This window comes from Schistocerca cancellata, chromosome 4, assembly GCF_023864275.1.
Source record: "Schistocerca cancellata isolate TAMUIC-IGC-003103 chromosome 4, iqSchCanc2.1, whole genome shotgun sequence".
NCBI lineage: Eukaryota > Metazoa > Arthropoda > Insecta > Orthoptera > Acrididae > Schistocerca > Schistocerca cancellata.
Genome location: NC_064629.1, coordinates 727,504,227 through 727,521,747, shown reverse-complemented (window position 1 = coordinate 727,521,747; position 17,521 = coordinate 727,504,227). Strand labels below are relative to the sequence as shown.

Below are 17,521 nucleotides of genomic sequence, written 5' to 3'. Positions count from 1 at the left end.
AAAAAGTTAAAAATTTTCCTACTTTCATGAACATACAAATGAAACAATAAAATTGTTACAGTTATAACACAATGAAATTATTTTGAATTCAATCAAGAATACACGAAGAAGGTTTACTCATGGCTTTACCTATTTCACGAATATTAGCTAACACTTTCATGAATCATATAGAAAAATTAATATTTGAAGACATAATAACAAATAAAAGCTACATCATCATCGACTGGTACAGGTACATGGATGACATAATATGCATGGTACATGCTTTACCTCAATAATACAAAACGAGTGTAGTGAAAAAACACGCATTTTCTTGTCGTTGTAACAGCGGAACGGAAATACCCTTGGAAAATAAACGGACTTTACGGAAGCACCCCTCATCGAACGCTAATAAAAGTCGATAGTAGTTTCTACTATCTTCGATAACGGCGTGTGACGCCATGTTTGCACGATGTACTGTGAACGTAGGCTACCCTCACAAAAGTCAATACACGGCCTCTGTTGCGTTCGATACAGCGTGTACACGTCACAATGACGTCACACATGGTCTTGACTGAGTGAACTTCTATTGGAGGGTTGACAACTAGCGCCACAGGTGACCAAGCAACGAAATTCCAAACAGAAGCACCTGCGCAGCAGAGGGAGGAGCGTCTGGATGAAGGTAAGAGCACCAATGGCCCTTTGTTAAGTTTTACCGCTTAATCAATTTTCATGCAATATTGTCGTATACCTGTGACTAAAAAGCGTCATCTCAGTGGTTAAATTATAATAGTAGCGTATTTTGGTTGTGCAATGGTCGGAAGGATCTTGGGCCCTTTGTACTGCTAATTATTACAGCTAATAGTTTGACTAATATTAAAACGATTGGCTGCTTTGCCACGATGTAGTCGATGCTTAACAAATTAAATTTCGGATCAATACATTATATTCTCAACTGCCTGGTTGTAAGTATGCCTCATCGAAAGTATGTCGTCTCTAGTAACAGTATAGAGAGGAGTGTTCGATACGAGCGTCGGGTGTGACCAGTGACGCAGGAAACATGCGGCAAACGCCGTAAACAATATGACGATTATATCGTGAAGTTATCGTAGAGTTTTTTCAAAGAGACCAAGGTACAGATCAGTCTCCCATCACAACCAATTTTTTATGCTTTCTTGTTCGTAGCCTTCAACAGTTCTTTTTTTTCTTTTTTTTTTTTTTTTTTTAAAGAAACAGCAATTAACTTTACGTCACTGGCCAAGCCGACGAATCCTATCGAACTTTCCCCTTGCTCCGTAAGTACACACTAATATGTGCCTGTCAAATCAGTGGCCTTGAGAAGAAGAGGTAAGTTTCCCCACAGTGTTTTAAGGGAGAAACCTTTGTTTTGGTCATAATAAAACAGCCGATTACACCCCCCCGCGCCCCCCCCTCCTCGCCAATCCTCCCCCGACTTCATCCAGTGCCTGCTCCTCCCATTTTCAGCGTCATGCGCTATACGCCCGGCCACTTACAGTAAATTACGCATGCACAAAGGCGCATGCGTAGTTGCGCTCTGTTGGAAGTACACCAGAGAAAAACCATTGCATCTGAACATTCGTGACAAGCTAGCTTATCAATATGATTGCTGCTCATTGCATTCGCAGCTAACCACTCCCTCAGAAATCGCGACATATTCGGAATAAAGGGTCAAATATTTGTGACAAGAACGAAAATGATGCTGGTTTTCTCAGCAATTTAGTCTTTGCTTTTTTTATCAGACTGGTGTCACAAAATGGAACTCATTACTAATAGAGCACCCATATCCTAGTTTCGAACGTGCTATTTTTCGACTCTACGACGACGACGCCCTAACCGCAGGATCACAGCTAACGCTTGCATAGTACTGCTTTAACATTGGTCATCATAAATTTTCTTAGGATTTCTACAGATGTCGTTAACTGAAATTTAATTATAACAAGTTGCACCCAGAGTGCTAAATCTTCATGGCTTCTTTGCATTATAACGGCGTACTGCCGTAACGCTTAAGTTATAATACAGAAACAATCGAAATATGATGGAGCCAACATGGAGTCCCAAGGGTAGCGAGCGAGTGACGTCACGTGAGCGCTTTCCGATTTCAGCCGAAAGCCAGAAGCATATTGATTTTTCTACACCCATCCAAGGCCCTCCCGCAACCACAAAAATCAAAAGTTTCGATTTTTGAAAATTTGTGATAAAACTTTCATTGACAAATGACTTTTAACAAAATACTGTTTTGAAATGAACGCTTTTAAAACTTAATTTCTTATAATTAAAAAAAAAAAAATCCTGGAAAATGCCGACCGACATTCTAGCACGTTCCGGCCGAAATGAAACCCTGGTTAGAATACTGGGTTTTCAGGTTAATTTATTGGCTCTGAAGGTAATCCGATAAAAATAGGTGTGGGAAACGTGCTTTGGTATAGCATAGGAGATGGGGAAAGTAGGGTAGACATACAACTGGAACTGCGTTATGTTGGTAGGAGTTACATCGTCTGGCAGCACTGTCAAGTCCTGTCAAACAGGCGGTAGGGCATTGAGAGTAGTGGATTGAAATTCGAAATTAGGTAAGGTTCTGGGGTAGTTTTCGATATTTACACGTGCTCGTGAGACTAATGACAAACAATTCTTGTGTTATTTAATGTTAGTTGTGTTTTTGTAACGCCTACGCACGTGTGTAAGTGTAAACATAATGCGATTAACCCTCTCAAAATCGATATTCCGGTGTGAAAGGGTGGGGGGGGAGGGGCCGGGGGTTGTACTTTATGCTCACTTTTTGAAAATATTGTGTGTGTGTGTGGGAGGGGGGGGGGGGAGCAGGCCCCGGACGTTATTTATGTTCACCTTTTGAAAATATTGTGCTCTTAGTCACATAATTTATATTTTAAAATTCTGAAAAAATATTTATTTTTAAAGAAGTCGTGTGCCAGATTCCCAAAATGTTTTTAATTGTTCAATAAAACTTAACCCATAATTTTAAGTCTGTGGCAATGACTTTCCAGTGAGCGTTATATTAAGTATTTTCAGTTTCAGGGCCCTTCTAGCACTCCAGTGTCTCATTAAAAAGTATGCTGTGAGAAGTCAACAAGAAATAATTAACGAAATTTTTATTTAAAAAAAAAAAAATGTGGTGATGACAAAGTACCCCCCCCCCCTCCCTTCCTCCCTTTTTGTGGTACTGGTTACTGAAAGGGTGTACATATTTCGAAGGTAGAATATGCTAAAATATATTTTCATAGCCTAGAACCAGTTTATACAACAGTAACTCTTCAAAAAGTCTGTTGTTAATGAGAATACAACAATTAACAAATTTTGGTTTTATTTATTTAGGGTGATATATGCAATGCAGATATTCCAGACGTTAAAATATGCAGTTATTACAGGACTTCAGAAGAAAGTTCACAATGAAGATTTAGGAAATTATCGCCCAGTTTCCTTGCTGACATCTATTTCCAAAATATTCGAGAAAAGTAATGTACTTAAGAGTAGTTGCACATGTTAAGTGGGAACAATTTATGCAGCATATCACAGTTTGGATTCCAGAAAGGCTGCTCGACTGAGATTGCTATTTATACAGTTACTCAGCAAATTGGACAAATCTTTAATAATAATAATAATAATAATAATAATAAATAATAATAATAATAATGCCAGTTGGTATTTTTTGTGATCTCTCCAAGGCCTTAGATTGTGTAAATCTTTATACTCTCTTATAAAAGCTCCTTTTGGCTAAGATCAAAGTGTAGTATCTGTTCTTATCAGCTTAATATCTGATAACATTCTGCATCGCAGGACCAGAATATTAAACTCATTTTTGGCTCATGACGGAGTGCTTCAAGTTTTCTGGAACTGTTGGCTTTTACGAAGCTGGTTTGAGTCATACTTGACAAACAAAAGACAAAAGCTTGTGCTGAATAACTCATAATTCAATGTCAGAATTGCATGAGCAGCAATAAAATGGTGGTGTTCATTAATGTTAACAGTTAATCATATTTACAAATCCTGTAAACTGATTCGTTCCACATCGTTTCAATAAAAGAGTCATTAAAATGATCTGTACAATATGTAATCTACCTACCTCTACCTATCTCCCCCCCCTCCCCCCTCTCCCCAGTAATACGTGTTACTAAAAACATGTTGGTGTTATGAGGGTTAAGTGTTACAAGTAGGCATTCTTCCCTCAAATGCCTTAAAAAATTAATTGATTTCAGAAAGGAAAGTCATTGTGTATATTGTTTATTGTGCTCACAAATGTTGCTTATGCAAATGAACAATGTTTACCGTAGGAAGATGTATCAGACCATCATAAACAATAAATAATAACTTATATCTTGTGGGTGTTACTGTCTTATGTTAAGACACCATTTAATGAGAGGCTTATTGGAGAACAGTGATATAATTTCTTCCCCGAGAAATGATGAAAAGAAACTTCATGAAGAATTTTTTTTAACACAGTGTTATGTTTTGTACCAACTTTCCAGAAGCAGTTAATAAAATTAATACTAAGACAAATCAACATTCTGTGTTTGTTAATTAGCTTATTGTGAAAATATCATTTGATTTTCTTCAAGCATACTTCCACAAATGTTTTCCTTGTTTCTAACATTCCTTTCACCTTTGTTATTGCATCCGCATTTGCAATTTATTATACTACTTTTTATTGCCCTCCTGCTGATAAACAGATATGTATGAGCTTCCAGCATTCTGAAATAATTGCAGGTCTGCAACATCTGGTAAACAGTACAATGAAAAACCAGCCAAAGTTGCAAATTCCATTTTCTTTTATTAACCTGATAACTAGTTTGTGCCAGAGACCCATTTTTAAATCGTCCTACAGGATAGAAAACCAAATTTACACATGTACAATACAGATATTACCTTATTTTGGAGCACATAGCAGGAAAAACATATTGTTTCAAGACTTGCGTAACATAGTCAAAATGGTATTTATGAAAATACAAACACAATATCAAAAATATATACTTATTATGAAGTGAAAATGAACAGTTACAGTGCATACAGATTACTGGCAGTATACTACTGTTGCTGTAAGGAAACCTTGGGGAGGGGGTGCTCTATCAGGATATAGGAAACATTTCGTATGTATTACAATGTTCTCCAACCCTCAAAAATACAAGAGTTAATACCATAACAGTGCAAGTCAACAATAAAACTAATACTTTTGAAATCTGTACCAAAAGCAGTCACATACTTAAAATCATTGACAGTAAAACACAGCAGTGCCACATATTGTGCATATGACAAAGTTGTGTGCCATGTTGGCAATGTAAAAATCATTACATGTGAACCACTGTATTAGTATTAAGGAAAAAAGAAATAATAGGACATTTGGGAAAAAAAAAATCTGAACTTGCAACCCTTTAGAAGCATAAAAACCTTACCAATAACAACCTTAAAAACAATTTTTTTCCTGATATGTCCCAGGTAAAAACATACATTAAACCACAAAATTGTCTTTCATAAAGCACTAAAAATGTACTTGCCATCCTGGTATAAACACATTCATGGACAGATACGGTGGAATGGGGTTGTAGAGATAGGGGGTGGGGTGGAGGGCTGGAGAAACGTGTAGGGGGAGAATGAAAATGGAGCAAACAAGAGGGGGCACAATGGGCAACATAGCAAGAATGTAAATATGTTATCAGTTGTAGTAAAACAAACTTACAGAAATTGGACCAGAAACAACTAGTTGCCATTTTTATAATCAAATAAATAAGAACTACCATAGAGTAATAGATTCAACAGAGAAATCATATGCATGTTACTCGGGAGTAATTGGACAGATAATATATGCCAACAAAAAGGAATATAAACAGTTAAAAAATAATAATTTAGTGATGAGGACCACATAATCAACCAGTAAAGCGAGCTCCATAATCTGGTATCCAAGTCATACCACATATGCGGCATAAAGGCACAACAAATGCAGAAACCTTGAAATCTAACCAACAGCAGCCTATAGGTACCACAAATAATAGGGCATACTATAATCAAAAGTTGTACTCCTCATATATTGGCAATGGAACACAGTAATGATGGAAGCACATGATAGACCAATAAGATTTGGAAAGGGGGGGGGGGGGAAGAGGAGTGGAGGGGAAGCACCAATTGCAGGTGGTAGTCAGAGGGGTGAAATAGCTGGAAACTGAACTCAGTACCTGACAGTCAACCTGGAGTACAAAATGTCACTGTGAGAATATTAGAAAAGGTGAGACTTGGAGAAGGGAGGGGAGGGAGGCAAATGAGAGGCAGGTAGGTATGCAGGCACTTGTCAGGAGGTTGGTGGAAATGATACATCATTTTGGAATAGAGCAAAGAACTGACTAAACCAAATATCGACTTGTTTATTCAGAACTTTATCTGACTCCTGTATTTTGCTCATAAAAAAGTCTCAAATTCCTCCAAAATATCTGAGTGTATATTTCTTGGTGCATGATTCCAAACCGTTAGTGTGTTATCTATAGTACCAACTCTCCTCATTTATAAATGTTGTCCAAATGTGGTCCTGTTAGAAGGATCCACATGTAGAACTTGAGATTTTTAAGAGCCAAATAAAGCAGCCAGGTAAAGTTTTGGACGAAGCACTCACTTTGCAGTTTAGTTTTTCTTTACTGTGTTCCAAAATGATGTAGAGTTCATACCTCTTTGCCTACCACCAACCCCTTTGTCATTTCAGCCAACCCCTTGGTCACAAACTCTTGTATACCCAGTTCCCCCTCCCTCCTCCACCACTCTGTTTCTAATATTCTCATCATGAAATTTTGTTTACTGGGTTGACTGTCATGGATTGACTTCAGTGTCGAGCATTTTCATCCGACTGACTACCGCCTGCAACTTGTGCTCCCCTCCCCCTTTCACCCTCCCTTAACTAGTTTAAATAAATTACATATATTACCATCTGTAGTTCGATTCTTGCAATTACCGGTGGTTTGTCAGGTGCTCCCCATAATAATTGTGTTCCATTGCTGGTGTACTGAGGAGTACAACTTTTCATTTCAGTGTGCACTATTGTGGTACCTATAGGCTGCTGTTGGTTGGGTAATACAGTTTCTGTATTCATTGTGCCTTTATGTTGCATACATAGTGAGATGTGCATGGCAGATTATGAAGCTTGGATCACTGCTTGATCATGTGGTCTTCACCACTAAACTATTTTTGAGAAATTGTTTAGGTTCCTTTTGGTAGCATATGTTTATCAGAATGATTACTCCTGAGTAATATATGTGTATGGTTTCTCTGTTGAATCTGTTAGTCTATGGTAGTTCTTATTTATTTGACTATAAAAGTGGCAAATAGTTGTTTCTGCTCCAATTTCAGTAAGTTTGTTTTACTACTACTAATAACATATTACTTACATTCTAGCTATGTTGCCCACTTGACCTTCCCCCCCCCCCCCCCCTCCTCCTCCCACCTCCCAATCCTTATGGTGCTCCTTCATCTTCATGCTCTCTCTCTCTCTCTCTCTCTCTCTCTCTCTCTCTCTCTCTTCCCCCCCCCCCCCCCCTCCCTCCCTCTCTTGTCAACATGATGCAGTACAGCCTCTTCTATTTTGGATGTGCAGTGTCTCCTTGGAGCATTAGTCATGTCTGCTGAGGGTGAAGGTACCCCTCTCTTGAAGCCATTGTGTAATTGTAGTAAAAAGGGTATTTCATGGAGTCAGACGTTGTGCATAACTAGTATTGTGGATTGATAAAGGTGACGAGCAGCTCTTCCGTTACTGTGAACTTCACCATATAGAAGGATTGTGTCAGTATATTCTGCAAATGTGTACTCAGCCATGTCACTCTTAACACGCACAGATACGTGGATGATGCTCAAACCAAGTCAGAGGTGTAGGACAGACGTCAAATGACATCAGCCAATCCATCAGCACCCCCCAACATGACTCCCCTGTTGCATACTTACTTACTAAACATGTTATCAAACAGCTGTAGGATGGGAATGGTACATTTCTGGACATAGGTTCAAATTCAAAATATTATGCACTTGCACCCCTCTAAAAGTCCTAGAAGTTTGTAATGGGAATTTCTGAAAATCCTGTGTAACAACAAAATGGCTGCATCACACACCATTTTCTTTTTTACAAAGAACTCTCACTCAATATTCTATAAATGCCTTTTTCATTGATTTAATTATATATATTTCAGCTAGTATCTCTGCTAATGACTACAGGAAGATGAAATTTAGATGTCAGTGGTTGCATGATGGGTTCATTGGCTCTTTCTTTTCATACAAGATTATTGTGCATGTGGGAAAAAATTTTATGATCACCCCTACACATCAATCTGAGCCTAGTAAAACAGTTTGTGAAAAATCTTACCCAAAAATGGAAAATATATTTTGAGTTTCTTTGCGAGATGTATAATAATCTTACGGAACCGAAACTGATAGAGGGTGTAGAGGGAGGAACTGAAGAGGTTAAGGGGGGAGGAGGGCAAACAGCGGTGGGAAGTGATAGCTGGGAACAGGGGCCACAGAAAGAGGACAGTGTCTGACAGTTTCCCAATTGGCACAACCAGTAGATTTGCCTTGCTACCACAGTTAAGTAAGGAAGAGGCGCCAGTAAAAGTAGATGTAGTTAAGATGCAACAGAATTTCACTAGGAAACCAACTGTTTCAAAAAAAGTAGAAAGTAAGAGGAAAGTTCTGTTGCTAGGTAGCAGCCATGGAAGAGGTGTGGGCCAGATTTTGCAGGAAAAATTAGGTGACAGGTACCAGGTCACAAACTTTTTGAAGCCAAGTGCAAGTCTTAGCCAGGTGGTAGAGGATATAGGTTCCTTGTGCAAGGAATTCACAAAGCAGGATCATGTGATGGTAGTGGGTGGAGTGGGAAACAGTATTGATAGGGATCAGGGCTACAGCATTGAGTGTGACCTGGTGAAAATAGCCTCAGCAACGACCCATACCAATGTTGGGCTGGTGCCTGCTTTTGTGCTGCATGATCAGCCCCAGTTGAACCGCTCTGTCAGGAGAGTAAATATGGAGTTGGATCAGTTGTGCAGGGTGGCCACTTTGTCAGACATTGGACTAGTTCCTGTCGAGGCTATTGATAGGGGGGATTTCACAAGGCATGGCCTACATCTCAATAGGAAAGGGAAGGGTAAACTGGCAGGGTTATTAGCGAAATCCATAAGGGGGGACACTAGTACTCATGGATGTACCTCTTTTTTAGGCTAATATCAGTGTCCAATGAGGAGTTCAGGCAGGCAGGTGGTAAAGAGGTCCAAAACTCACAAAATTCTCACAACAGGAAAGTCGATAATAATGTTACCATATTTAACCAAAATATTGATGAATTGAAGAAAAAAGTAGATTCTCAGAAAAGTAAAGTAAAAAATAATGTTACCATTTTTCACCAAAATATTCCGGGATTGAAGAATAAAGTTGATGAGCTCCTGGTTTGTTTAGATGACATTGAATCTAACAATGTAATAGATATACTATGCCTGTCTGAGCATCACATTGTGTCTGATATGGAAAAGGTAAATATCAGTGGTTATAAACTAGCTGCACATATGATTAGAGAGAATAAGGTGGGAGGAGGAGTTGCCACATATGTCAAAAGTTATCACTTAGATACAAAAAGTTTTGTCTAGAGCAACATATAGAAGCATGTGCCTGTCAACTTAAACTGAAGGAGGGCTCTTTTATAATTGTAACAGTATATAGGTCCCCTTCAGGAAACTTTCATTTATTCCTGGAAAACTTGGATGCCTTGTTGTTCTATCTGTCAGATAGGGGAAAGCAAATTATTATTTGTGGGGACTTCAGTGTTGATTCACTGAAAGAGTGTAATAGGAAGAATGACCTGGAAGTCTTGCTCGGTTCTTTCAATTTGACATCTGTCATTAATTTCCCTACTCGGGTAGTAAAGGACAGCAGCACATTGATAGATAACACTTTTATAGACCAAGATAGGTTTAAAAACATAAATTCTTGTCCTGTTGAGAATGGGCATTCTGATCATGATGCTCAGCTAGTTAACAGTATATGACATAGCTCCATTCAGTAATTCAAAACTACCCTCCAAAGTTGTGCGTTCAATTAGAAATTTCAGAGAAAATCTTCAGCAGTTAGACTGGGATGAGGTGTACAAGGAACCTGATGCTAATTTAAAATATAACTTATTTCATGATACACTTGTAAGAGAATTGGAAAACTGTTTCCCCAAGAAAGTAGTTAAATCTAATTATAAGAAACTATGCAAAAACCTTGGCATACTAAAGGAATAAAAATATCTTGTAACCACAAAAGGGAACTGTATCTAACAACAAGAAAGAGTAATGACCCAGAAACAGCCAAGTATTATAAAAACTACTGTGCTACATTAAGAAAGGTTATTAAAAAAGCCCAGAAGCATGTGCATCATGTCTGAGATTAATACCTCTGATAACAGAATCAAAATAATTTGGAATATTATTACAAGGGAGACAGGACAACCAAGAGTACAGGATGATGGCATCACATTCAAAACATTTTGAATAATTATTTTTTAAATGTTGTAGAGAAAATAGGATCTAAATGTTCATTAGAACAAGCAAGGCAGTTAATGGAAGAGGCCTTACCCACACCATTTGATACAATTGAAATTCCACCCACCTCTCCATCTGAAATTAGGAAGATAATAAACTCTCTCAAGAATGAAAGCTCACGTGGGATTGATGAATTTCCAGCAGGATAATAAAAGCTTGTTCCCAAGAAATAAGTGGGATTCTTAGCCACATATGTAATAGCTCTCTGAAGCAGGGTATTTTCCCAAATAGACTGAAGTATGCCATTGTTATACCACTGCATAAAAAAGGGGATACGTCTGATGTCAACAACTACCGCCCAATCTCTCTTCTGACTTTCTTATCCAAAATTCTTGAAAAAGTAATGTATTGTAGAGTAGCTTCACACCTTTGCAAAAATAAAGTTTTAACAAAATGTCAGTTTGGTTTGCAGAAGGGTTTCTCAATGGAAAATGCTATATATACTTTCACTAGTGAAATATTAAATGCTCTGAGTAACCGGAAGTCACCCGTTGGGATTTTTTGTGATCTATCAAAAGCTTTTGATTGTGTAAATCATGGAATACTTCTAGATAAGCTCAAGTACTGTGGTATGAATGGGACAGTGCTCAAATGGTTTAAATCATACCTAACTGGAAGAGTGCAGAAAGTTGAAATAAACAGTTCACATAATATGCAAAAAGCTGGTGATTTCTCAAACTGGGGAACAATCAAGAATGGGGTGCCGCAAGGTTTGGTCTTGGGTCCTCTGCTGTTCTTAATATATATTAATGACTTACCATTCTATATTCACGAAGATGCAAAGCTGGTACTTTTTGCCGATGATACAAGTATAGCTATCACAGCCGACAGACAAGAATTAACTGGTGAAATTGTAAACAATGTTTTTCAGAAAATCATTAAGTGGTTCTCTGCAAATGGGCTCTCATTAAACTTTGACAAAACACAGTATATACAGTTCCACAACACAGTATATACAGTTCCACACAGTAAATGGAATCACCCCATTAATAAATATAGACTTCGATCAGAAATTGGTAGCTAAGGTAGAATATTCAAAATTTCTAGGTGTATGCTTCGATGAGGGGTTGAACTGGAAAAAAACACTCTGAGGATCTGCTGAAACGTTTGAGTTCAGCTACTTGTGCTATTAGGGTCATTGCAAATTTTGGAGATATACGTCTGAGTAAATTAGCTTACCACCCCTATTTTCATTCTCTGCTTTCGTATGGCATCATATTCTGGGGTAACTCGTCATTGAGTAAAAGAGTGTTCCTTGCACAAAAGCGTGTAATCAGAATAATTGCTGGAGCTCATCCAAGATCATCCTGCAGACACTTATTTAAAGAGCTAGGAATCTTCACTGTAGCCTCACAATATATATATTCACGTATGAAATTTGTTATTAACAATCCGAATGAATTCAAAAGTAATAGCAGTGTACATGGCTACAACACTAGGAGAAAGGATGATCTTCACTACTCAAGGTTAAATCTAACTTTGGCTCAGAAGGGGGTAAATTATGCTGCCGCAAAAGTCTTTGGTCACTTACCTAATAGCATCAAAAGTCTGACAGATAGCCATATAGCATTTAAAAGGAAATTAAAAGAATTTCTGAATGGCAACTCCTTCTACTCATTAGATGAATTTTTGGATATAGAAGAGTGTCATGTAATATTTTGTCTAATGTAATATCTTGTATAGACACCTTTTATTAACCTGACACATTCCACATCATTACGAAGTGTCGTATTCATGATGTATGGAGCAAGTATTAATCTAGTCTAATCTAACCTAACGCTGACAAATATGAAGAAGCATGTGAATAAGAAAATTGGAGTTTGTCGAAAATTGGAGTTTGTCAGTTGGACCTCTAAAATATGTAATGAAATGTTCAATTACCATGGAAAGTATTGTCACTTACTGGTGCAGGAGTTAGTGAATAGAGTCAAACATTTTGGCCAATGAAAATGTACATGTTTATGAGGTTTTTGCAGTCAAAACTATAAAAATTGTAAAAAAAAAAAATTTGCTGGTGTGTCCTCTGAGTGGCACAGTTATATTGGGTGCTGTTAGGACAAATGAGAGAGCAAATATAAGGGCATGGACACATCAATCCTACATGATAAAGATGAGTATTCATGTCTATACTTCAATAAAACCTATATTTTTATTGAACAATTAAATAACTTTTCATTCCAACTGTGTGTGTTATAAATTTTTATGTTTATAATGAAGTTACCTTGTGACAGGCCTGTATGTGACGTAACCACCTAAATCCAGATATGGTTTCAGGGCCAGAAAACAATTAGATAAAGCTATTAATGTAACAAAATGTGTTAAAAAAAAAACAGTATAGCATTGGTCTGTGTAACTGTGGCTGGTGTCAACATTTTCACTCAGTTTAAACACACACACAGTCTTTTCTTTATTACATAAGAAAATGCTTTGCTGCCTGTTATTCTCAACATTTTATTTTAATTGAGCTAGGTTTTGGGGTCCAAGCCCATTTCTCATGTTACTGTTTCAAAGATGATTATTTATTGACTTTATTTATTTATTCACATTAATTCATCCATAGTCCATTTAGTGCAATAGTATCAGACATGTCAGATACATTACAGAAATAATTTATACAAATATAAGAAATTAACACAGTATGATAGGATTAGGTGAGGGGAAGGCAGCAAGTCGGCCCTGGTCTAGTTGAAGGAACCATCCCCGCATTAACCTTAGCAATATTGGGAAAGCATGGAAAACCCAAGTTAGGATGGCTGGGTGGGCAATAAACCTGGTCCTCTTGAATACGAGTCCCAGTACATTAATCCCCCCCCCCCCGTGAGTCCGGGGGCTAGAATAGGCCCGAAGTATCCGTGCCTCTTGTAAGAGGCGACTAAAAGGAGTCTCTCACTTTTCGGCCCTATAAGTTCAGGTCCCATCTTTTGGTTTGACCTGCCACTTTCCAAATTCTATAGAAGAGCAGGCCATATGGGGAAGGATGTCTTACATGGTGTATGAGTTATTCATAGTGCCCTTAGATTCAATCTCATGAACCTCTTGTCATGGCTTTGCATCTCCACCTGCAATTCAACTATTTTGATGAGGACACTATCCGGGGTATGTCATCTTCTTCTGTTGTCTCCTGTCCTTCCTTCACCCCCATGACAATATTGGATTTCTCTGTGCCCAATATCCAGCACGGTAGTCAGTCTGTTGTGGTGGGGCTGTCATGTACCCATTTGGTGGATAGCCTCCTGACAACACAGGGATTGCACTGCTGATGCCTGAGCTGAAAACTCCCCATGTATGCCAAGGAGTAGATGCCTATCTTCCTGGGGAATCAGGACTCCCGGCATTGGCCACCATGCCAGGTGGCCTTTGCTGTGTCTGGGTGGCACCCGTGGGGAGAGCCCCTGATCAGAGCGGGTGGCATCAGGGCGGATGACCCACAATGAAACAGATTACAATGCTGACAGATATGACCCTAAATCGTTTCCCTTCCTCGCTACACCATGGGAGGAACGTAAGACTACAGAAAGAAGAGCCATATTTGCCTCTGTATTTAATCTACCTATGAAGCCTCAGTTTGTTGTGGATCATCATGAGGATAAGTTTGGGAAAGTGATAGCGCTGTCCAAGATGAGAAGCTGTGCAGTCTTGATTCAGACAGCATCCCCAGCCCAATCCCGGGCGTTACTCGCTTGTGACCGGCTGGGTGATATTCCTGTTTCCGTCACTCCCCATAAAAGCCTCAACATGGTCCAGGGGATTATTTTCCATCGTGACCTCCTCTTGCAGTCTGATGACGAGCTCCACACCAATCTAGAATGGCGGGGTGCTCATTTCATCCAGTGCATTTACAGGGGACCCAAAGATAACAGGGTTGCTACCGGTGCCTTCATCCTGGCCTTTGAGGGTGATTCATTGCCTGAAAAGGTCAAGGTGATGGTTTACCGCTGTGATGTTAAACCATATGTCCCTCCCCCTATGCGGTGCTGTAAGTGCTGGAAATTCGGGCACATGTCTTCCCGCTCCACTTCCAGCGCCACATGTCGAGACTGGACGTTCACTGCATCCAGAACTCCGTGTGCGCCTCCTCCCATTTGCATCAACTGCGGAGAGCAGCACTCCCCCGCTCACCAGACTGCACAGTACTCCAAAAGGAGCAGAAAATCATGGAGTACAAGACCTTGGACCAGTTGACTTACCACAAGGCTAAACGTAAATTTGAACAATTACACCTGTCCGTTCAGTTGACATCCACAAATGCTGCAGCTACATTACCATTACAAGTACCAGTTGCACCACACTCTGTGCCAGCCCTCCAGGCCTCCAGAATACATCCACCCCCTTGGTGGTAGGGGGAAAATCTCCTTCCATTGCTCCCGAAGTATGAGGGTCACTCTAAAAGAAATGCATACTATTTTTGTAAAAATAAACTTTTCATTCTGCATATGTGAAAGTTTTACAGTGTGTAGATACATTCTTCCCACTTGTTTTCAAACTTAGTTCAACCCATTCCCGTGAGTGGTGCCATCACAGCATGTCTTCAAGATGGCTGCTACACTTGACATTTGTCAGAAGCAACGTGCTGTCATAGAATTCCTGTGCTGTGAAAACGAGACAGTGGAAAACATCCACAAGAGGTTGAAAAAGGTGTATGGAGATGCTGCTGTCAATCGCAGTAGAGTTAGTTGGTGGGCAAGCATGTTATGTGATGAAAGCAGGTACGGCAATATTGAGGATTGTCCTCACAGCAGCAGGCCTCGTACTGCACACACTCCAGAGAGTTAACGAATTGGTGACTGCTGACAGACACATCACAGTGAATGAACTGTCATGCTACGTTGGGATAGGGGAAGGAAGTGTTTGCAGAATACTGAAAGTGTTGGCGTTAAAAAAGGTTTGTGCCAGGTGGGTTCCCAGGATGTTGACAGTGGCTCACAAAGAAACAAGAAAAACGGTATGCAGCGAACTTTTGGAACAGTATGAGAATGATGGAGATGAATTTCTTGAAAGAATTGTGACAGGTGATGAAACATGGCTCCATCATTTTTCACCAGAGACGAAGAGGCAGTCAATGGAGTGGCATGATGCAAATTCACCCAAGAAAAAAAAAAATTCAAAACCATACCTTCCGCTGGAAAAGTTATGGCTATGGTGTTTTTCGATTCCGAAGGACTCTTGCTTGTTGACGTTATGCCCAGTGGAACCACCATAAATTCTGATGCATATGTGATGTCACTGAAGAAACTTCAAGCTCGACTGAGTCGTGTTTGACCACATCGGCAAAAGCAGGATGTTTTGCTGTTGCACGACAATGCACAACCACATGTCAGTCAAAAACATGGAAGCGATCAAAAAACTCTGAAACACCCGCCTTACAGTCCTGATCTGGCTCCATGTGACTATCATCTCTTTGGGAAACTGAAAGACTCTGTTCATGGAACAAGGTGTGAAGATGATGACTCCCTTGTGCACGCTGCCAAACAGTGGCTCCAACAGGTTGGTCCAGAATTTTACCTTGCGGGTATACAGGCGCTGGTTCCAAGATGGCGTAAGGCAGTTGAAAGGGATGGAAATTATGTGGAGAAATGAAAATATAGTTCCTAAAGGATGTATCTACACACTGTAAAACTTTCAAACATGTAGAATAAAAGATGGATTAAAAAAAATAGTGTGCATTTCTTTTGGAGTGACCCTCGTACCTACTTCGTACGGAAGGGGTCTCTTGGGACCCTCTCTCCCAAGGTCTCCACTAATGCCAGAGTGGACATTTGGAAGTGGCTAAAGGAGCCAAAAGCTGCTGGATGAAGAGCTTCATGGTCTTCCTCCATGCCTGAAGCTACTTTGGATAAGTCCTCCCAGCAAGCCCCTAAAGAGAAGTGAGGGCAAGCAAACAAAGAAGTCTGCTGAGAAAAAGGGTTCTGAGGTGGCCCCAACACCACCACTCCCTACCAATTCTGCACCTGCTGGTGAGGTGGAGATCTCTGCATCCACTGAGGACCTGGATCTCACTGATGCCTCATCCACAGTAGGAATGGATACAAATACTCAGTCGGTGGCAGCAGGTGACCCTGAGGCATAACATGCCTCCTTGCATGCTTAATGCCTTCCCAGCCTCATGATAACGTCATCCTCCAGTGGAATTGCTGCAGTTTTTTCCACCACTTGGCTGAGCTACGACAACTGTTAAGTTTTACACCTTCATTCTGCATTGCCCTCCAGGAAACCTGGTTCCCAGCAATGCGGACCCCTGCCTTCCATGGCTATAGGGGATATTACAAGAACTGTAGCGACTATAATCGAGTGTCAGGTGGAGTTTGTGTCTATGTCCTGAACTCAATATGCAGTGAACCTGTACCCTTTCAAACCCCTCTTGAAGCCGTGGCTGTCAGGATAAGGACGGCACAGGAAATAACTATCTGCAACATATATCTTCCTCCAGATGGTGCAGTACCCCTGAACACATTGACTGCACTGATTCGACAACTCCCCAAACCCTTCCTACTTTTGGCAGATTTTGACACCCATAACCCCTTGTGGGGTGGCACTGTGCTTACTGGCTGAAGTAGAGATGTTGAAACTTTCCTGTCTCAACTCAACCCCTGCCTCTTGAATACTGGGGCCCTCACACATTTCAGTGTGGCTCGTGGCACGTACTCGGCCATTGATTTATCTCTCTGCAGCCCAGGACTTCTTCCATCTGTCCACTGGAGAGCCCACAATGACTTGTGTGGTAGTGACCACTTTCCCATCTTCCTGTCACTCCCCCAGGGCCATTCCCCCGGATGTCTACCAAGATGGGCTTTAAACAAGGCAGACTGGGAAGCTTTCACCTCTGCTGTCACTGTTGAATCTCCCCCACAAGATACCATCGATGTGGTAGTTTAGCAGCTTGCTAGAACAATCATTTCTGCGTCAGAAAACACAATCCCTTGTTCTTTGGGTGCCCCTGGTGAAAGTCAGTACCTTGGTGGTTGCCGGAA

The 17,521-nt window shown here is 40.1% G+C and overlaps 1 protein-coding gene and 1 pseudogene across 1 annotated transcript in view; both read left to right on the top strand.

Annotated features, from left to right (window-relative positions):
• Positions 1 to 2,513: 2,513 nt before the first annotated feature.
• LOC126183795 (cullin-1-like) overlaps positions 2,514 to 17,521 on the top strand; it is a 221,017-nt gene continuing 206,009 nt past the window's right edge. Inside the window, exon 1 of the mRNA XM_049926033.1 lies at positions 2,514 to 2,567. The gene's annotated coding sequence lies outside the window, so the exon portion shown is untranslated. The remainder of the gene's footprint in view (positions 2,568 to 17,521) is intronic.
• On the top strand, positions 3,703 to 3,907 carry LOC126186529 (U2 spliceosomal RNA; annotated as a pseudogene).